General features: G+C 36.1%; 1 pseudogene across 1 annotated transcript; it reads left to right on the forward strand.

Moving 5' to 3' along the window:
- The first annotated feature begins 18,359 nt into the window (after positions 1 to 18,359).
- On the forward strand, positions 18,360 to 22,678 carry LOC143575630 (B3 domain-containing protein At2g36080 pseudogene; annotated as a pseudogene). Its single transcript, XR_013142802.1, has 3 exons — positions 18,360 to 18,966; positions 19,600 to 19,796; positions 22,515 to 22,678. The product of XR_013142802.1 is annotated as a B3 domain-containing protein At2g36080 pseudogene (transcript).
- Positions 22,679 to 23,011: the final 333 nt, after the last annotated feature.

The raw sequence follows: 23,011 nt of genomic DNA on the forward strand, positions 1-23,011 counted from the left end.
GGTAGGCTCAGCCTTCAAGAATGAAAGGGCAGTTTGGTTGTTGACTAAACTTTATAGAAAATGGGATGAAAAGGCGGATCATACTCAAGCCTTATGTTTAGTTTGATCGTAAAAATTAAAAATTTTATAGAAATTGGAATAGACTAATCATACGATGATTGGGTAGGTTTAACATTAGGGTACACCAAAGTAGCCTGTGATATAAACATAAATTTCATGCTTCTAGTTTTAGTGGTTAACACTTAATAGGTGTATGGTTTTATAACCTTAAATCCTGTATTGATGGGATGTCCCGGGGGACGGACACCATGGGTCTTTATGCAATTTATTATCTGGGTATTCACATCTCCTAAGTGGATTATGAATATTAAAAGAACTCAAAAAGCAAACCCGCAGTTTATCTGCCAAACATAAGTCAATAAACATGATCACCTCGTACTTCAAAGTACAAATACACTACTGACTTGATCATACACGCTGTAAGTCATATGGGGTCCCCTTGCTCGCGCCTTATTACCATTAAGAAACGGGCCACAAGGGACACGTCAAATGTAAGCCCTACAGATGAATCTGTGCATACTCACCCTTGAAGATGAACTTTGGGGTATTGCTTGATAACGGGGGTATGCCATGTAGTGGGGAACACTTACTAGTTAGCTACTTAAACATACATTAATCGTATCTAATGGCTGCTAGGTAGACCTTAATGCTTAAGCTTAGGTGGATAAACAATACCCTTGATTGTCTTTAGCTTTTCATAAAAAATGGCACTTCATGATTTGATCAACTCGATATAAGGTTTAAGTCAAATTGGGGTGACCCGGGTCTGGTATGGTTATTAGTTGTTGGGTCCCACTGTTATTCAAACTAATAAATTTGTCGCACCTTATTTGCCTTGGTAAGTATTGGGGGCATGGGTTTAAGTGGATAGCAATACCGGCAATCGACCTGATCTAACTTATTAGGTGAAAGTTAGAAGAAATATTTGGGTAACGGGTCACTTATTATAATACTTTAAAAAGAAAAAAAATAATAATAATTAATAAATAAATAAAAACAAGAGTTGTCGGTTAAACTCGGTTATGATCTTGTGTAGTATTCTTTTTTAGGGACGAAAAAGTCTTAAGTGTGGGGATATTTGATGTGTTGCGAAACACACTTATTTTCCGCGCCTTTTATCTACGTATTATATTATATTTTATGTGTTTTTACATGATTTATATAGGTTTTACATAGTTTTAATAATCTTGTAGGTTTTGGGTGGAAAGGAAGAAAAACCGAGCTTTTCGGAGAGCTTACGGGTCTTTTACGCATACAACTTCAAGACAAAGCTCAAGGCCCGGCCCGTATGCATCATGGAAAAGCCCAAGCTACATTATATTATATTATATAAAATAAAAAAAACCCTAAGTCATCCAGCAAACCTGCCGATCGCAACAGTGGGCAGAGAAAAAGAAGAGAAGCAAGTGTTGTTCGGCTAGGGTTGGAGCTTGTGACGGCTAAGGAAGGAAGAAGAGGCAAGAAAAATTGTCGGTGATCGTTTCTCATCAGTTTTTGCAGCCAAGGAGAAGCCCCATATTCATCATATATCCTTTCTTTTACACATTGTTCATACACTTTGATATTCTTGCTTAATTGTTGAATTGTTTTGCAATTAATTGAGAGATTGAATTGTTTATGATTATAATTGATTATTGGACAATTGTTAAGACGATTGGTATGAGTTTTATGATGCTTTTAATGATTATTCATGGCTGTCCAAATATAATTAGAGGCTAAACTTGTTAGTTCTACCTAGGAATAATGATTATTGTTAGTGTTTGATGAGCTTGTTGGATTGTTTGATTAATAGATGTTAATTGTTATTGTAAAGTTTGATTTAGACATGAAATAGGTTTTGTTTAAGGGCTGGAAATTTTGGTCATTCATTGCTTAAACCCCTTGTGTCGGTTAATTAGTTTCGTGTTGATTGATCGGTGCATTGTTTGATTCTAGACTTTGTGTTTAGGGTTTGTTTGCAGTAGGAACAACCGTAGGGTTTTGTTGCATGATTTATTGGATTAAGTACAGCGGTTAGACACCTTCTTTGAGACTGAGAGGTGATAAGAAGTTAGGGTTGTCTCATTGCCTTTGCATGCTAGAATAAGGATTGCGCGAGAGCGAGTTCGTTTCTTGTCAGGTTTAGGTGTTTTGAGCGACTAGTTGATCTATTTTGGTTTAAGTTGAATTGTTCCTCTATCCTTGGTTGTGTAGTATTCATTGCCATTAGGGTCGAGTGTTGGTGAGACCGAGAGGTGAGTCAACATTAGAACACGTTAGTAATTGTTTCCCGGTTTGGTCGTTTTAGTCGATTTTGAGTAGTTTAGGCTTGTTGAGTGAGACCGAGAGGTAATCCAGTGAGCCCGAGCGATCCTTAGTCGTATCATCTTTAGGGACCGGTGTCTTGAAGTCATTCAATCCATTAGCTTGTTAGGCCTACAGTTTGATTCAAACCTAGGTAGACGTTTTTATCCATCCATAGTTAACACAGTTAGTTCCCCGTTAAGTTTTATATTTTAGGTAACTTTTGTCAGTCAATCTAGTTAGTTCAGTTAAGTTATTAAAAATCAAAAATCAATCAAATATTATTCTTAGGTAGGTCTTGTCTAGGGTTAGTGATCGTTAGCGTCTTACGTGTCCACGTGTTCAATACTCGGACTTCCTAGGTCTATACTTCTTGCGATCGGTACACTTGCCGGTTGTGTGTGGTTTAGGATTATCGTTTTATATTTAAAGCTTAGTTGTGAGGGTCATTGTTATAGGTTTATCCGACGCACATCAATAAGCTTGCCTCTTTCTTTCTCATTGACGAGGAAGAGAGGACGTTTCATTTCCAGTCAAGCTTTCAAGACCCGTTTCTGTCCGTGAGCCCCGTTATGTTTGGTAAGAAATATTCGAGATTTTATTAGAATTTTTAAGGATCAGAGATACTAACCTGTGTATTTGTAGGCAAGTCTACTTCTGCTTTTGCTCTTGAAGATATTGACAGCATGGTATCCACCCGAATCACTATCAAGAAGGAACATATCCCCAGCTCTATCCCTTGACCAGAAGGCAAAAGAGCTCTAAGAAGCGGAAGAGTTAAGATACCAGTGAATCCATTCCCGTGCACGATGTTGATTTCTACGATGCCGTGAACAAGACTCAGCAGGTATCTTTTTAGTTTGTCATGATTTCTTATATCTTGAGGATAATTTATATTGAGGATCCTTTATCCTTGTAGGGCCTCGAGTATCTTTCCTCCCGGTTTGCCACTATGAGCCTCGAACTCCATAAAGCCAATACTTGCATTTCCGAACTGATGAAGATAGGAGTCACAAAGACCAGTCTTCTTGATAAGAAGACCAAAGAGCTGGAAGACGCGAAACTGGAGCTGTCATTGGCCAAGAAGGAGCTGGTCCATCAAGAGGCTAATTGCTTGGTAAAGGTTTATGAGGCTATGGAGGGGGCAAAAAAGTCTGCTGCTATTTTCGTATTCCAATCCCGGCTCAGGATGGCTAAAGAAGCGAAGGAAGTTGGTTTGTACACTCCCTTTTGGGATGTAGCTGGTTGGGAAAGGGTCTTAGCTGAGCTGAATGGAGAAGCGGTAGAGGAGGCTGGTCCGAGCAGAGCGGATAAGGTTGCGGAGGAGGCAGTGGATGTGGCGATCAAGGGAGCGGTGAAGGCTGTCGGTGATGAGGTGGAATTGGGCAGTGATGGCGGTAAAGAAAAAGCTTGAGCCCAATTTTTTAAGGTTTATGGTTTGTGATGTTGGGTTGTAATGGTCTATTGAACAATTTTTATTTTCCTGTCTTGAACAAGTAGGCTTAGGATAATAGGATACATGGGTGGAGGGATCTTGACTTTCCAAGACGAAGCCCATGTTATCTTGACTTTTGAACATATGGCGATATTCGGGCGGAGGGATCTTGGCTTTTCAAGACGAAACTCGGGTGTTGCCTTTTAATTTCCTGCACTTATGATTAGTAATGATATAATCTTTTGGCTTTAAGCATTGTGCTTAATAATTTATAAGTTTTGGTTGGAATATTACATGTCTTTGATTTTTTGAAATAAGTTACTCCGAGGATAGTTTATTTTGAAAACATGTTTCTTGAATATTTATAGTTTCAGAAAAAAGTATCTTTTAAGACTTTAAAATATCCTGAGGATCATATATCCTGAACATAAAATACTTTTACTTCTTTAGAAAATATAATCAAAGGACTTATTAGGGATAAAATATCTTAAGGATAATATATCCTTGTGTCTTGTGTGAGTTATCACAATCAAACCAAATGATCATACCTTGAAATATAAGTTGAGTGATAGAACTAAGTGTAAGGAGTACCTTCGTGGAGATCATTTATAAATCAAGTTAGCTTACATATGATGTTCCCGATTGTCGAGCCTTTTGGAGTGTCATGTTTCTGGAGTTTTACTAAATCAAGAACAACTTAGTAACCTTCGTAGATTTAGCGATCTGTCAAGACAAAGTTAGATAATCCTAGCGACAAGGCCCATTAACTGGCGATAAATCCCTTTTACTGGCAACTAGGCCTTTACTTTAGAGACATGAAAATGTCTAAACTTGAGATAAAACTGGGGAAGGTCCCAAACGCATGGGCATGATTATGCCAAGACTTTAGATAACACGGACGTGTTATAAACCATAGATAACATGAAAATGTTATAAACCATATGTGTGACACGTCTGCCACTTATCTTAAGGATTCAGTATATAGCTAACAACAGACGGATTGTCAGCTGGTCTGGTCAGCCCGCCTCGATCTATACCCGAATCATCGTGCGCTCCAGGCGTCGTTAGAAAGGTGAAGACCTTTAAACCTTTTGAGATATCCGGCATATCATAGTCGTGCACCCCTGGCGTTCGTTGGAAAGGTGAAGACCTTTAAACCTTGTGGGATATCAGGGATATCATATTCGTGTGGGAGGTGATCAGCCTCTGACTGTTGTCTAGATAACGTATCCTTAGGATAACTGCATAGCACTATACTCTTGATAAGGGGTGGGTGTTGGACTCAGTATCCTGGATGCTGATTCTTGCTGTGGGGATCACCATTTCTGTAGGGATAACAGCTTCGGTCCCAAACACCAAGGAGAAAGGTGTTTGTCCAGTTGCATTTTTCGAAGTGGTTCTATCAGCCCAAAGAACAAATGGTAGTTCTTCGGCCCATTTTCCTTTCTAGGATCCCAATTTCCTCTTCAGATTGTTGATGATGATCTTGTTACCGGATTCTGCTTGACCTTTAGCTTGAGGATTTACTGGAGTTGAAGTCACCATCTTGATTCCCCAAATTTCACAAAAGTTGGTTGTTCTTCTTCCGATGAACTGTGATCCATTGTCACAAACAATCTCTACTGGGATACCAAATCTTGTTAAGATGTTGCGTTTGATGAACGAGATCACATCCTTTTCTTTGACTTGAACAAATGCCTCTGCTTCGATCCTTTTGGAAAAGTAATCTGTCATAGCTAGCATAAAGACTATTCCACCAGGAGCCTTGGGCAGCTTTCCCACAATATCCATTCCCCATTTCATAAATGGCCATGGGGAAATGAAAGGATATAATGGTTCAGCTGGTTGATGTAATATGTTGCTATGTCTTTGACAAGCATCACACTACTTGAAGAAATCCATTGCATCTCTCTTCATTGTTGGCCAGAAGTAGCATGTCCTTAGTATCTTGGATGCTAAGGCTCTGCCCCCGTGTGGTTTCCACAATCGCCTTCATGTTTATCTTTGAGAACTTCTTGTGCTTCTTGATATTCCAAGCATCTCAAGTATGGACCTGCAAGTGATTTTCTATATAATACATTATTTAGGATAATATAATGGGTTACCTTCATTCGGAATGCTCTGGGATTTTCTCCTTCTGGGATCTCGTTATCCTGAAGATACTGTATTATGGGATTGGTCCAAGATACTGGATTATCCTTATAATTTGAAGTTTCTAAGATTTCGAGGTTCTCCTTTGTTGCTGGAGTCAAGATATGCACGATAGGTATCTTGACATCTCCTGGTATCTTGAGAGCTGATGCCAAGTTTGCTAAGGCATCTACTTCAGTGTTCTCTTCTCTTGGTACCTGCACTATGTTAAATGTTTTGAAACACATAGCTAATTGCTTAACTATTTCTAATTATTTCGCTAAGTTTTCTGCATTCGATAATATATTGGATGTTGTTGACCTTCATGATCTTTGACCAAGACGGCATTGATTGCACTCCCAGAAACGTCTAAGTATAGGGATAATGGTTCACCATCAACTGGCTTCATTAGGAGTGGTGCTGAGGATAAGTATTCCTTCAGGGATACCAATGTCCTTTCTTGCTTCTCTCCCCATTCGAACTTTCCCTGAGCAGATATATTCAATCAAACAATCAGTCATGCCTAGTAAAATCCCACCGACAACAAAGCTATAAGTAGGGTCTGGGGAGGGTGGGATGTAGGCACACCGTACCTCTATCCAAAGGAATAAAGAGGTGGCTTCCAGAGAGACCCTCGGCTCTAAGTACATGTGTATGAAGCAAAATAAAGGAAATCAAAGTTTAACAGTTATATAAAAACTACTACTAATTATAATAATATTAATAATAAGATCACAGTTTAACAGCTATATAAAAGCTAATAATAATTATAATAATAATAATAATAATATATGTAAGGGAAATACCATTATGGTATGTGACCTAAATAAGTTAAGTCTAAGCCCTAAGGTATTCAATTCTCTCTAAAAATCCTTAACTTTAATTCTACTTCTCCACGAATTCCTATCCTCAACCATGTCCTCGGAGAGGTTTAGGTCTATCAAATCATGCCTAATCCTCTCATCCCAAGTCAATTTCGGTCGTCCTCTACCTCTCCTCCCCTCTATAGTAATGTTTTCTACGGATCTAACAGGATTCGTCGTCTGTCTTCTCTTTACATGTCCAAACCATCTCAATCTCCCCTCTCTTATCTTGTCTGCTATGTTCTCCACCCCTAATCTCTCGCGAAACACAACGTTTCTTATTCGGTCTAGCCTTGTGTGCCCACACATCCAACGTAGCATTCTCATTTCTGCTACCTCCATCTTCCGCACTTGTGCCTTCTTGATGGCCCAACAATCTGTTCCATATAGCATTGTAGGTCTAACTGCCACCCTATAGAATTTTCCCTTTAGTTTAGTCGGGAAACTCTTGTCGCACAATATACCTGTGGCTGCTTTCCATCTACACCATCCTACCTGAACTCGGTGGGTCACATCACTGTCTAATTCCCCATCGCTCTGTACAAATGATCCTAAATACTTGAACTTCGTTACCTGCGGGACCACCTGCCCTTCAATTGTGATATGTGCGTCTTCATTGTCGTTTTTCCCACCAAAATCACAGTGGAGGTACTCCGTCTTAGATCGTCTAATCTTTAAACCTTTTGTCTCTAAGGTTGTTCGCCACTCCTCAAGCCTCATGTTTAGATCTTGTTTTTTCTCAGCAAGTAACACAATATGGTCTGCGAACATCATGCACCACGGGAGAGTCCCCTGAATCGACTTTGACAACTCATCCAAGACTACTGCAAAAAGAAACGGGCTCAACGCTGACCCCTGGTGAAGACCTACCTCTACAGGAAAGAAATCAATATCCCCCACTGGCGCACGGACACTTGTTTCACTCCTGGTATACATATCCATAATTATCTCTATGTATTTCCTGGGCACTCTTCTACCCTCCAAGCACTCCCAGAGCACCTGTCGTGGCACACTGTCGTAGGCCTTTTCTAGGTCAATAAACACCATATGTAGATCACGCTTCTTCTCCCTATACTTTTCCATTAATCTTCTTATAAGGTGTATTGCCTCTGTGGTGGAACGCCCCGGCATGAAGCCAAATTGGTTGACCGTAACCTGAGTTTCTCGTCTAAGTCTACCCTCAATCACTCTTTCCCATAGCTTCATAGTATGACTTAGTAGTTTGATTCCTCGGTAGTTACCACAACATTGGGCGTCTCCTTTGTTCTTATAGATAGGAACTACAACGCTGCTCCTCCACTGGTCTGGCATCTTACCTGATTTGAGAATACTATTGAACAGAGTAGTTAACCACATGACTCCTTCCTCCCCCAGACATTTCCACACCTCGATGGGTATGTTGTCTGGGCCAACCGCCTTTGACCTTCCCATCCTCCTAAGTGCATCCTTCACCTCTTCTCGTGTGATCCGTCGGCAGTAGCAGTTATTCGATTGTTGTCGTTGAAAGTTTGTGTTATCATGTTTTTCTTGGTAAGCTCTCCCATTGTTAAAAAGATTGTGGAAGTAGATTTGCCATTTTAGCTTGATATCCTGCTCCTTGACCAGTACATGCCCATCTGTATCCTTTATGAACTTCACCGGTCCTAGATCTTGCCTTCTACGCTCTCTGGCTACTTGGATGATCTTTGTCTCCATAGCTTCCCATATATGAGTTGAGTCCCCATTTAGTCGAGCCCGCGTATGCAGTATGAGTTTATCCTTAAACAGTAGGAGATTTTCGTCCTTCAAATTTCCCCATCGAATTCTCGGTGTACCTTTCTTCTCCCGAACAGTCAGCTTATTTCTGAAGGCTATATCTGTCACTAGTAGTCGATGTTGAGTCACAACTGCCTCCCCAGGTATGACTTTGCAGTCCTTCCACCAACGTCGGTCTCCTTGCCTCATCAAAAGGTAGTCAATTTGCGTGTCGCGTCCGCCACTGCTAAATGTGATTAAATGAGAATCTTGTTTCCTAAAATAAGAATTTATAATACCTAGGTCATGTGCCACCGCAAACTCTAGAAGATCTGTTCCGGTCTCATTCCTATCACCAAAACCGAAACCCCCATGTACGGCTTGAAAACCATCGTTAGCCTTACCAATGTGTCCATTAAAATCACCTCCTATGCAAATCCTCTCCCCCCCTAGGTATGCCCCCTACCACTGCGTCTAGGCAATCCCAAAATTCTCTCTTTTCCTGATCCCCTAGGCCTACATGAGGTGCGTAGGCGGAGACTACTGCCACTACTTCCTCTCCTAGTACTAATTTCAACACCATAATCCTGTCATTATGTCTTATCACCTCCACCACACTAGTGTGTATTTCCTTAGCCACTAGAAACCCCACTCCATTCCTAGCTCCATCAGACCCCAAGTACCACAACTTATACCCATTACACTCAGCCCCTCTATGTCCTTTCCACTTAGTCTCCTGGAGGCATGCTATCTGAACCCTACGTCTTTTAAGCACATCTACCAATTCTAGCAACTTACCATTTAATGTTCCTACATTCCAAGAAGCCAAACGCAATATACGCTCCCTATCTTTACTCTTTCCTACACCCCTCGTTTCAGGACATGGTCTCAAGTAATAGTCATGGTTCCTACGCTCTATGGTTGCAACTAATCACACAAACACAAGCAATAGAACACCAAATCAATAGTAATAATAATAATAATAGTAACAAAAACTAATAATAATAATAATAATAATAATAATAATTGTGTGTAGCAATAACACAAGCAATTGAAGTTAGATCATGAAACCCAATACCCAGCTCTATTCAAACAAATCGGGCAGCTAAACCCAACTCAAATTGTGAAATTGACAAGTGCAAAAGTGCTCAGAAAGAAACAAGATTAGTGAGGATGGTGAAGATTAAAGGGGTAGAAATACCTGTGTACCGCAAAAACTATACATAAGACGTAAAAAAATTCGCCTGCCGACTTACGATCTCGTTGTCTCGCTCCTTCGGTTTCGAGCGGTGGCTTGCGGGTGGTTTGTGGTGGAGACGAGGGGCGAGTGGAGAAGAGAGACTTACCTGTTGTCGGAAGCTTTCTAGTTGATACCGCCGGAAAAACTGCCGGAGAACTTGTACGAAGATGTGAATGTTGGGGGTAATTGGTAATTGTACGGAGAGAACGTTGGGACTTTTGAACGTTATAAAACACTGAGCAGACAGAAAGAAGAAAATCAAGGGAAAGGGCATAGCACTATATGAAGAAGACTTACAGCCTAAAGCCACTCCAAAAATTCTTTCAAGTGATGAAATTTTAGAGAAGAATGTATGTGTGAACCCAGATGTGGCAGAGGTTGAATCGGTGAAGAAAGTAATAGAGCTAAGAAACTCTGAACTAGAAGAAGAGGATGAGGACATTCCACAAGATGTACTAGAGACATTGATCAATTTGAAGAAAGAGGAAGATGAGAAGGAAAGACTGAGAAAGCAAGCTAATGAGAGCTTAGCTTTGGTGGTGAAAAAATTCAATGAAAATATGAAGGAGCACAAGCTAAAATAGAACAAAAGGGAGAAGAATAGACATATGAGAAACATGTGAAGCTAGTCTCAAATTTGACTTGGCTAAGAACCTACATTGATATAGTATTATATCTAAATGAGTATGCCAAGGAAATGGTGGAGGAAGCTAGGAAATTTCAAGAAGAAGAGAGAGAGAAGGCAAGACTGGCGAGTCAATTACTGATTGAAAATGTCTCAGAGCTAGTGATAGAAGAAGTAAATGATCAAGCCAACATGGAGAATATGTCTGAACCTATTGTCATAGAGCCCACAAACTTTGAAGAACCTGCTGTTAACGAATCAGAAGAAAGAAATGATACATTTGATATTGAGATTCCTGAGGCCAAAAGACAAAAACTTGAAAAGCCAGCAGTGAAGAAAGTATATAAAAGAAGAGAAAAATTGAAGGTCATTGAAATTGATGAACCTGTGATTGGAGCACTTGAAGGGATTGAAGATGAGATTGAAATTGAAGAAGATAAGGAACAGATGAAAACTGATCCAAGAATCATATTCCTTATGCAGTATGGAATTGAATTTGAAATGCTAAAAAGGATATCTGAAACATATATTGAACAAATGGCTAAACAAAAGCCAGGGAAAAGAAGGAGAAAAGAGAGAAGAGAGAACAAAAACTAGAAGATAACAAAATCTATCACTTAGATCTTGGTTATGAGCAGAGACACATAAGCAGAATGACAAGAGAAGGGCTTATGGAAGCAGCTGATGAATGGAGGAAGAGAGAGTCTAAAAGAAATTACTTACTCCAAGATGGACATGTCATCTCTTACTTAAATAGACAACCATTCAGTGAGATTAGCAAAATGTATAAAAAGGTTGTAGTGGATGAAACAGCCAAGTATGTTGAAGAAGAAAAGAAAAGAAGGGATGAAGAATCTAAGAAAACGTATGATGGTATGAAGAGAAAATATACTAAAGAAGTAAGATTTCTTGAAAACGGCTATGAGTTTGATGCTGGTGAAAGACTTATCCAAGAAAGACTTGCAAGAGAAAGTAAGAATGATAAAAGAAACTCATGGATTGAAAAGGGTTAGATTACAGATCAAAAGAGAGAACCTAAGAAAAGACAAAGAAGAAAAGGATAGATTGGAAGCTAAAAGGAAGAAAGAAGAAGCAAAAGAATGGTTTGAGGACCCAGCAAGGGTAAAAACTTAGAAGGATATTATGTCGAACAAAGGGATGAGAGAAGATCAATTTGAAAGTCTATCACATGAAGAACTGATGGAAATTTATCACAGAGAACAAAGAATGTTTTTAGAAGAAGAGAGGAGGTTTATGGAAGAGCAAAGACTGAAAGAAAGCCTGATTATGGAAGGAAGATCTGATCAAACTGAAGAAACACTGACTGAACACTAAGTAACAGAAATGATCAGTCTCTTGTGTAGAAGAGGGGCTAAATATCCAGAATTGATATTCAAAAGTGAACAAGAAATAAAAAGGCTATATTATGAATCAGAAAAGAAGCATTCAAAGAAGCCTTCATCATCAACATCGGGAAGACAGGTGATTCACTTTGAGGTGGAGAGGCAGCAACCACAAGGGAACTACTTCAATATGCCTACTCACCTGTATTTTGATACAAGATCAAAAACATTAAGAGTGGTCACTAAAGATGCAACTGAAACACAGATTGTATTCAGAAAAGACTTTAGAGATTTTAGAAGGGAGCAATTGGAGAAGATGGCACAGCTAGACCTTTATGACAATCAACAAAGAGACAAACTGGCATGCCAATAAAGAAATGATCTTTCAAAGTATCTAAAGGAACGGGCAGAGAAGGGATCCTATTGCTTGATAAAAGAAGAAAAGAGACTTACACTGAGGCTGAAAACACAAGAATGGAGAAACGATTGAGAGATGTCAAATGGTTAGAATTCTCCTTTCCTGAATCAAACAAAATGAGGCCTTCAAGCTCACAGAATAAACCAGGAACAAGTGGCTCAAGCACAACAAGGAGAACACTAAGAGAGAGCCTGGCCATGAGAACTAAGATGTTAGTACCAAATTCTCAAGTTCAGGAAGATGGAAAGATTATGTACATCACTTTCAATAAGAAAAGTGAAACAGTCTCACTCAGAAACTCAAAAGGAAAAGTGATTGCAATAGTGGAGAATGATTCTAAGTTGCGGTTCATACACGTCCAGGATCTCGCAGATGTTAAGGAAATAGATGTGCCATATAGACTCAATGGACGCGGTTGAACTAGATATGTTCAAACAAAGAGCAGCTGCAGTTAGACACGGCAATGTAATCAGGCTCAGAGGCGAAATTGAAAAGAACCACAAAAATTTGTGCTTGTAGGAAAATCTTATGAATTTTTGTTTTCATCTTTTTATGTATTTTGTTTAAACTTGTAATTTGATAATGCCTGTAATTTGATGTGTAATGCCTAAATGGCAGAATCTGATTATGTAATGTAATGACTATTTCCTTTATATGTTTATGATTATATTTTGATACATGTGTAACTTAATGCAGGTATGTTTTGGTGAATCTGAGCTTGTTCCAATCTAGGGGGAGATTGTTGAGTCGGAAATTTACAAGGAAGATTAGAATCTTCTCAACCTCCTCAAAGAAAAGGCTAAGTATGGACTTCGAGCAAACTTGGACTTTCGAGCATGGATTTACTACCTCGAGCATGATATATTATGATTATAAGACTATATTCTATAATTTCTTCTAAGTGTTGAAAGTTTTGAGCAAGCTACACTTCGTCAAGCAAGGATGCTCTTCATCAAGTATGGATTGCTTGTCGAGCAAACAACTTGATCTATCCAGCTTAAACCAAGTATTTCAAGCATCTTGGTGGGTCGAGCATGGATACTCTAATAAAAATATCTCAAATGTTCTATGTATAACCTTCGAGCATGGTTCAATCCCGAGTAAGCTTCTGTACCCGAGTATGCTGTAGTTGTTCACAATATGTCATAAGGCAAGATTGAAGAGATCATGGAGAACATGCTTGCTCGTGGAACATATTCGAGCAAAGCAAGAATAAGTTGTGAAGATTGAAGTCTGCTGGAGAAAAACATTTTCTTATGAAAATATTCTAAGTAAAGTCTACTCGAAGACATGTTTCAAGCATACTATGAATTACAAGGTCTGCTCGACAAGGAATTATCATACTCAAAGACCTATTTACACTTGTATTTATTTTTTCATTCATTATGTAATCATTAGGGTTTCTAGAAAGAATGTATGGGCCGGTAAATAGAATCCTCGGTTCCACATACAAAGAGACGAGTTTTTACGGAATACGAGAGCATAACAGTCAGAGCGATTATTCCTCAATTATGTTACCTCCTACTGCCGTCATGAAACCCTAAACATTCCATGCAACCTTGTCACTGTTCATAAACGATATATTTAATACAATGAATCTTTGTTTATTTCTTCGACTTATTACTTTTTTCACTCTAATATTCATTCCTAACCTATGCATATACTAATTCCGACAGTATAATCAGAAGGTCTTCGGTTTATTAGATCTAGTGTGCTCTTGTCTCCTAATTTTGATTTTGCACTAGATCACGGTCTTGACAAATTGTAGTGGAGACTGGAGTAGTTGTAACAGGAGGGGTAGATAGACCATGAAATTGATTGAACAGATAGTCATTATCGAAGATCCAATTTGTACCCGTGCGAGTGTCTGTCGGATTAAGCTCTAGCCAGTCAACGTTGAATGATCCATAACTCCTGCTTTCTTGTTAAATACTCGATAAGTGGTTTTGTTGGCAGAATATCGGACAAAATAACACTCATAAGCCTTCTCAGCATACTTGGGACCTGAATTGGCATTTATGTGAAGCAAGGTGCATGGACATCAAAATGTTTTAAAATAGTTAACCTGCAGCTTCGTTTTGTAATAAACTTCATATGGAGTCTTCTTCAGGCGCTTGTTTAGCAGCACACGATTCTGGATGAAACGAGCAGTATTGATTGCTTCATCCCAGAAAAGCAGAGGAAGCTTTGAGCCTGACAGTATTATTCGGGCAACTTCAATTAGTGTTCGATTGTGTCGTTCAGAAACCCCATTTTGCTGTGGAGTGTACAGGCACTAAACTGACGGTCAATCCCCTTTAAGTGACAAAAGTCATTCACAGGTTTGTTGCAAAATTCGGTTCTGTTATCTCTTCGTATGCACTTCACCTTCTTATCAGTTTGGTTCTCCACGAGAGTTATAAACTTGATCAGAAACTGTGGTTTCATCCTTATGCCTTAAAAAGAAAGTCCAGTTGAAATGGAAAAGTCACCGGCAACAACAAGACAGTAGACTTTTCGGCCTATTGCCAAAGGATGAATTGGACCAAACAAATCCATATGTAATAGCTGAATAATGGAATCAATTGAATTAACAGTTTTAGGCCTGTGAGGGAACTTGTGTTGCTTGCATTTAGAGCATGAAAGACATTTTTCAATGAAAGAAAAAGTTTTAACAGGCAATCCCCTTGCATGCTCACCATTTACAAGTCTATTCAAATTCTTGAAGTTGACATGACCGAGACGTCTATGCCAAAGTGATGAGTCATTTTCCAAGGCTTTAGATATTAGGCATGAAGCTGTTTGTTGAGAATATGAACTTCTCATATCTAAAATATAAGCATCGTTATGCCTCAGAGTACGCATCAATATCCATTCTTCAGGGATTTTGAAACCTTGTTTCAAGATAAACATTCATTCTCAGTGAAAAGAGAGGAGTATTGCTTGTCGCAGATTTATGACACATAGAGAAGATTGTGGTTGAGTTGCTCAATGAGGTTGACATCTTCAAAGGTTAAGGTTCCATTTGAAACCTTTCCTCACTTAGATATTTGCCTCCCATGTCTCCAGCAAAATAAACGCATCTGCCATCGAACGGTTGAACGTCGAACAGCAAGGATTCGTGTCCTGCCATGTATCAGGTGCAGCCACTGCCTAAGTACCATATACTGTTGAAGAACTTCTTGACTGACCCTACACATATCAGCAGCTAATTAGACATGGGTTCCCAGGACAAAGTTATCTCGGGAATATTAACAAGAAAATCACCAAACTTAATTTTAGTTCCATAAAATGTGTGACTTGTTGGTAAATCAGAATCTGAAGAGCAGTCCTTAGGAATCCATGTAGAAGCATGTAACCTGGTTTTTGAAGATCTTTGGGGCCTTCTTCTCTTTATTTTCAAAATGAAATCCTTAGATTTTTCAATCTTTGGATCCTTTTGCTTACTTGTTTTTGATGGGTTCTTGCATTTTTTAGTGTTTGAACCCATTTTGATCCTTTCCTTTTTGGTTATCCAAAAAGGTTTCTTATTTTCTGATTTTCATCCTTTCCTTTTTGTTTTAATACTGGTACCGTAACGAACGTAACGAAAACCTACCGAATACCACTTTTTTGTTTTATTTTGGTACCGTAATGAATATGACGAAATCGGCTGAATTTACGTATACTCACCATCTCAACATTCAACGTTGGCTTACCGCAACAACGCCCGGGACCGACAACACTTTGGTTTATCATCGCTCTGGTTTTACCTACTACCCGGCACAGCGCGCCGAATAAAACACTAGTTAATAATATATACTTTTTATATTTTTTGAACGACTAAATATTATACTTTATAGCAATTGAAATATTAACTTTCTGATATATACCTTAACCATCTTATCATACTATAAAATGAGAATGGTTGTTATTATTATTATTAAATTAAATGGAATTTAAATAGAAGCAGACTAAACTAGAATTGAAATTAACTTCATAAAAAAGTGTTGTTAGTAACTCACGGATAGAAATGGAATTATTTCTTCAATCAGAGGATTTAAGATTCCTTCATACCGGTAATATAACTTCAAACATTATACTGGAAAGCTTCAAGAGAACAAAAGAAAAAAGTTCCCTTATTCCCGTTGTATAATCAACACGGAATATTCTAGAACCTTGTGTTGAATTTAACAACGGGAAATGGGGCCAATCTATGTTCATTATACATTATCGGGCGACTTGTGTTTAAGGTTTAATCGAATTACTAGTATTTAGTTGCCAATCGGTCAATTAGGATTAGCATGGATATGAATATTGTAATATTGTGCGTGCTAAGGACAGTTGAGTGGGTGAGGGGTATTAAAGGAAATCTTATCGTTTCAACTAGCTAGTTTCGTTTATAAATTTACTAACCAAACATCATACATTTATAAAAATCTCATTCAAACTTCAATTTCAGTTTCGTTTTCAATGAAAAATATTCAGCTAAGCAAAATCCCCTTTTGGGTTGTCTTATACGGAGAAATCTTGGAATCCAAATGAACAAACAAAATATAATATGACTTTTCTTATTATAACATGTGACTTTCTTGTAAAAAATAAAAATCACACATTTTGTGTTATATTTTCTCATAATTTAACATGAAAAAGTTAAAATACAAAGAGATATAAAAATGATAAATGTAAGAAATATTTGTGACAAAAAATAAAACACCTTAAAAAAATTCAAATAATAATAATAAAAAAAATCATAACTTAAAATATAAATAGAAAGCGAAAAAATTTAAAAAAAAAATAAATGTTTCCCCCGTCATTCCCGTTTAAAAAAACACCGAAAAAACATAATGCCGAAAAAAACACAATGACAAAAATGAACAAAAGACACAATTATAACTAAAAAAAACATAATAGATCGCAAAATATAACATAATGTTGAGTAATATAATATCAAGAAAAAAATACACAGTGTTAAGGGAAAAAACACAATCAATGACGAAAATAAACACAAAACACAATGATAAACAAAAAGACATAATAATCTTTTTCCCTTAATATTGTGTGTGTTTTATTTTTTTAAGAACGAAAAAAATGGTGGAAACAATTTTGTGTTTTTACTTGTTTTTTGTTTTTTTAATTAAATTTTGGGTAAATATTTTATTTTTTTTAATTTTTTTAAGAGGTTTTTTTTTTGTATGACTATAAATCTTTCTAATCTTTCTTATTTTTATCTTCTTTTATAGAATAACTTGACCCAATTTAACATGTAAAAAAAATTAATGAAATATTTCTTTTTCTGATATATCCTACATGTAACAACACCACTAAATAGCCATTTTTTCAATGCTTAAATTTTACATGTAAATATTCTATTCTTATGCTAAATGAAATATTTTTCGTACATTTGCATATATTCTATTATGGGCTGGGGGGGGGGGGGGGGGGGGGGTTGGTCTTATCTCAAATATCCTAGTTTTCAAAAATCATGTACTGCCGTATCATTTACGTCATCAACTATATCAAAGCCCCTTAAACCAAAAGCCATACTTTTTCTTTTTTTTTATTTTTATTTTAAAAACGCAAAAATAAACGATTAAACACACAACAATAAATAAACCTTCATTTAAATTAAAAAAACCTACATAATTAAAATTAAAAACATCAAAAGTAGGATAACATAAATAAAAATAAATAGAAACAAAAAATATACTGGGAAATAAAAAAAATATATCTTAAAAAATAAAAAAAAATAAAACTTTCATTAAAATTTAAAATTTATGTACAAAGACAAAATAAAAAATTAATAACTAAAAGACAAAATGTTAAAAACAAATAAATAAATAAATAAACATCTCTTCTTCACCTCTTTACTTCTCTTTTCAGTTAATGGTATCCGTTTTTCAAGTATCCGATATAATTTAAGGGTTAAACCATATGTACCCGATGAAATCTCTTCCCCTAATAGAAGCGTGATCCTATAACTCTAATATATTTAGTTTAAAAGAAAAAAGAAAAAGAGAAAGCTTTTAGACTATGACTTCGACTCTCTACATTCACAAAGAAAAACGTAAAAAAAGATATAAAAAATAACACATACGAAATAAAGAAATAATAAGTAACAGCACCCCATCCCGAAGTCTTAGCTACATATACACATCCCAAATATATAGTTTCCACATCGAAAGAAAATCATATTCCTCACGCCTCTCTTCTCTCTCTCTTTCTCTTACTTACCCCACACAGTCATCCCACCTTCACAAACAAACACACATGTCCTTAGCTCACTTATCTTCTAACCTACCAGAAACCACCCTCTGGTATCCATACCCTCTTATGGATCATCACCACTCCCCCAAGTCCGATCAACCACCCAACGCCACCCCCGACCAGGATTCCAAACAGCCCATGTTCGAAAAACCTTTGACTCCCTCCGACGTCGGCAAACTCAACCGCCTCGTCATTCCCAAACAGCACGCCGAAAAACACTTCCCACTTCCCGGCGTTGACTCCGTTGACCACCAGAAAGGCCTACTATTGGCCTTCGAGGATGAAACCGGGAAGACGTGGCGGTTCAGATACTCCTACTGGAACAGCAGTCAAAGCTATGTGTTGACCAAGGGCTGGAGCCGTTACGTTAAGGAAAAACGGCTGGATGCCGGTGATGTCGTGTTGTTTGAGCGGCATAGGGTTGACGGTGACAGGCTGTTTATTGGGTGGAGACGGCGGCCGGTGCAGGATAGTGCGGCGGCGGCTGGTGCGCAGGTTAATGGGTGGACCACCAGGGTGGTCTATAATGCGCCGCAGTATAATTATCCTTCGCACCACCTACCGCTATCGCTTCCTCATCCATACCAAACTGCTGCCTGTATTCATGCAGGTGATATTAATTATTATTATTTAATTAGTTTTCTTTTCGTTTTTTGCTAATTTGGTGCATGTATGCATATTAATTGTGAATCGTCACACTTACCCACCAACATATTTCGAGTTCATGTAATAAATTTTATTGACCGTGAGAATATTGTTGGAAAATTCATGGGATTCGTGATACCGTGTTACCAACTGCGATTAGGTAAATCGTTAGTTTGTGGTCACACTCAAAATATCATGAGAGAAAATAATTACATTTTCATTTTAAAGAAAAATCTGCATTAAATAACTTTTTAACATTTTTTTAGTAAGTTATATTTCAATGTTATTATTTCTAAGTTTTAGAATTTATTTTTGAATTATAAAGTTTATAATTTGCAAACATTAATTTAACATTTTTAATTCAAAACTTTATCTTCAAAATATATGAAAATATGAAGCTGATTTTTTAAACTTTTTGAGCTTTTGTATTATAAAACTCCATTAATCTGGGAAATTGTTTCTGTTTTATTTTCTTTCTAGAATTACACAGAAAACCACACAAATTGAGTGGAAGTTTTGTTTCTTTTTGATCTACAAATTACTGGAGAAAACAAAGAATATGTGTTTGGTTCTGATATTATAATTAATGTAAATGCAGGAGGTGTAAATGATAATGTGGAAAATAACCAAAGAGATCATGTGGTGGCTAGTGGGAACCCAAGGAGGGTGAGACTATTTGGTGTGAACCTTGAATGCCCAGAAGAGACTGAGCCATCAACTCAAGATGGTTCAAGCCAGGGAGGTCAACCCCACTACCAATATTATTCCAATGCCAACAATTTCAATCACAACATGGTATGATTTTTGTATCTTCTAATCAGGATCTGATTTTATTTCAAGCATGATCGGTGTATTTAAACTAGGCTACCTTTTAATGAAAAATCCAAATTGGTTTATATGGCTACTATATAAAAGCTTTTCTCTTTTGTAAGTACGAGAAATTTCACCCGAAATTTAACGGACAATAGATGACATTCAGTTAGTTGAACTAACGATCATACAAATTTTGCAAAAAAAATTAGTAAATTAATGAATCTTCAATGGATGGTTTAAATTTTTTGAACATATTTTGGGGCAAATTTTAACTTACTTATTTTGAAATTGTTGTGACCATTTAAATGAAGCCAGTTGATCAGAAATAATCATAATACATTTAGTCAAAAGTATTAATAGTGTAACTACTATATACTTCCACTAGAGTTGCCATTTTATTACTTTTTTTAAAATTAAAATCAAATTAATCTTTGTTGTATAACTTAATTAAGCATTAATAAAAAAAGAAATAAATTCAAGCTTTTTTGGTTTTTTACTTGAGTTCATGAATAATATTTTTTTAAGGGGAAGTGATCCGATAATTTATGTAATTAAATTTTAAAAAATGTGACAGTCAGTAATGATTTTGCTGCCTCCTCAAATGAAGCATATACTTTTTATCTATTTAATTAATCATACTTAGACTAGTCAAAACTCTTTTATGTACTTTCTTATATAATTTTTAATATTATATTAATAGAATGTATGTAAGTGCATGCATATTGCTAAAGTAAATATATGCATGCAACTTGTGCACATCATTAGTGAAATATATTTTTAGTCTATTCTATAATAATAAACTTAATTAATTAAGTTTGAATTACAATTTTTTCTTTAAATAACATAGCTTAAAAGAAATTAACATTCTTTATTAATTAAAAAATAACTCAACTTTTAGCTTATACAAAAGTAAGAGGCTTGTTTAGAATAGATATACACTAAATAAAACAATTCTTAATTTGGCAACTTTAAATACGATTTTTTATAATTAAAACCATTATTTTTTAAACTGGCTTTTAATTAATTCGCATGACGTACAAATTTTAAACAAAGTATTACACAGCCTTTGCACATCGGCACATGTGAGAATTATGTTTGGTAACTGTATCTAAGCAAGTTTAAGGTTTTAAACGTATACAATTTGGTTGGAGGGTGTGTTTTAATGTTAAATAAAAAGATATGTTCTTTGTATGACATCAAATCTTTTTTTATATATTTTATTTTATTTAGTATTGTGGTATGACAAACTAATACGTAAAATCTATTATTACTATGAAGTTTATTTCCGATTTGATCCTTTACAGATTTGGATGTAATGGAAAACAACAAACATAAATAAGGGTATTTAAGGAATAGAATTAAGAATATAAAAGGACCAACATTTTGGAAGAATCTTTTGTTGTATATATATAAATTACAAAATGTCTAAAGTAACTACATGTTATCATAAATGTACTTTAAATGGTCATTCAGATCTAAGAAGCACATACAATTTGAAAAATTGGGTTTCTCAATTTAATTTTTTTAACAGTGAATTTATGTTATCGATCCGGATAATTAAACTCGAGACCTCTTAACCTTTTGATGTTATAAAGGCTCAAATTTATTGATGATGGATTTATAATTTTTCTTTTTGCTGTTGTTATTTTTAAAATGTTTAGCAACTTAGGATCCCTTTATGCAAATTAATATGTTATTATACATTTAAAAGATTTAAAACAACTATTATAATTAGCACATTAGTATAAATATATTTTAAAATTAAAATATTGATATAAAATAGTATTGAAAACCAATGTCGAATTATTCGAAATATACAGGCAAATTAAATACTGTGTGAAAGCTAATTAAAAAAATTGTAGGCTGCAAGACCAATTTGTGGTCCAACAGTTTGACTTTAATGGCACCCAAACCAAACTTTGTAGCATTTAGTCACTTCCTAACCAGTTTGCATGTGTTTCAGATTCTTCCTAACCTTTTGAAAAACAGTATTGTATCCTTCTTTTTAAGATTAGGTTTTATCTTTGAGAAAATCTAAATAAATAGTTATTTTTGTTATACTTTTCGTTAGTCTTGATATCACATGGTTTTTTATAGTAATAAAATATGGGAAAGTATTTCTTGTACCTACTTTATAATCGTTTATCTCCAAAAAGACTTTAGAATCTCTAAAACCTTATTAATTTTTTGATTTTAAGTTATGTTTGTTAGTTACTTTATTATCTTAGAAAGTGTGTTAGTTTTTAATAGTGGAAAGAATGAAAGATATCTAATGATATGCAAAGGCGGTGCTCTAGTAATCGCTAGTCGGGCGGTGAAATGAGGATTAATGATTAGTCGAGATTAACTATGATTAATTAGTGATTTCCAGGATCTAGTCAGGATTTTTACAATCATGTGTGAAAGAGATTAGATACTTAAAATCGGTTCGTGTGTTTCGTAGCTACACCTACATAAGTAAAATGTTATCTAAAACAAATTTTTAGATATCATAGTTATGTGTAAATATACTCAGAAATGATTACTCTCATGTTGTTTTGGTTACTTGATCTTCATAGTTATAGGTTATTCTCAACAAAATCATAGTTATGGCATTTATATCTCAACTATAATAATTTTTATTATTTTTATTACTTACTGAATCATATAATTTAAATTATTGTAAAATTAATTGTGGGTAGTACTGTATATTTGTAACAGAACATCAATTTCAGCCAGATGAGGTACCACCAACACCAAGGATAAGATCTGAGGAATGTGACATGTGTTGGATTTCTCAATTTTGTCAACAAACACCATAGGATGCTTTGCTGTCCAACAATTTGGTGAAATAGCATTTAACCCCTCAAAAAAAATAGTACATAAAACCCAAAAAAAAAAGAAAAAAAATCTCAAGATTACTTCAAACGCGAAGGAGCGACACATACAACACGCAAGTCGCAACCGAAACTGATCCAACCCGTCTGTGTTGTCATACACTTGGCTATCTGAACCGGCCTGTCTTTTTGTCACATAACTTGCTTTCGGACCGACCCGTCTGTTTTGTCGTGCAATCTGAACTGACCCGTTTATTAGGTCGAATTTTTGTTTAAAGTTTGAAGGTGTAATAATATTAATAGCCACTGAAAATAGAAAAGAAAAGGGGGGAAACGATTTAAGGGTAGAAAGGGAAACTTAGGGGGGTCCATTTAGGTATT

Source organism: Bidens hawaiensis, unplaced genomic scaffold (genome assembly GCF_021521415.1).
Source record: "Bidens hawaiensis isolate Kalapana, Puna unplaced genomic scaffold, B.hawaiensis_p1.1 tig00027554_1, whole genome shotgun sequence".
Lineage (NCBI taxonomy): Eukaryota > Viridiplantae > Streptophyta > Magnoliopsida > Asterales > Asteraceae > Bidens > Bidens hawaiensis.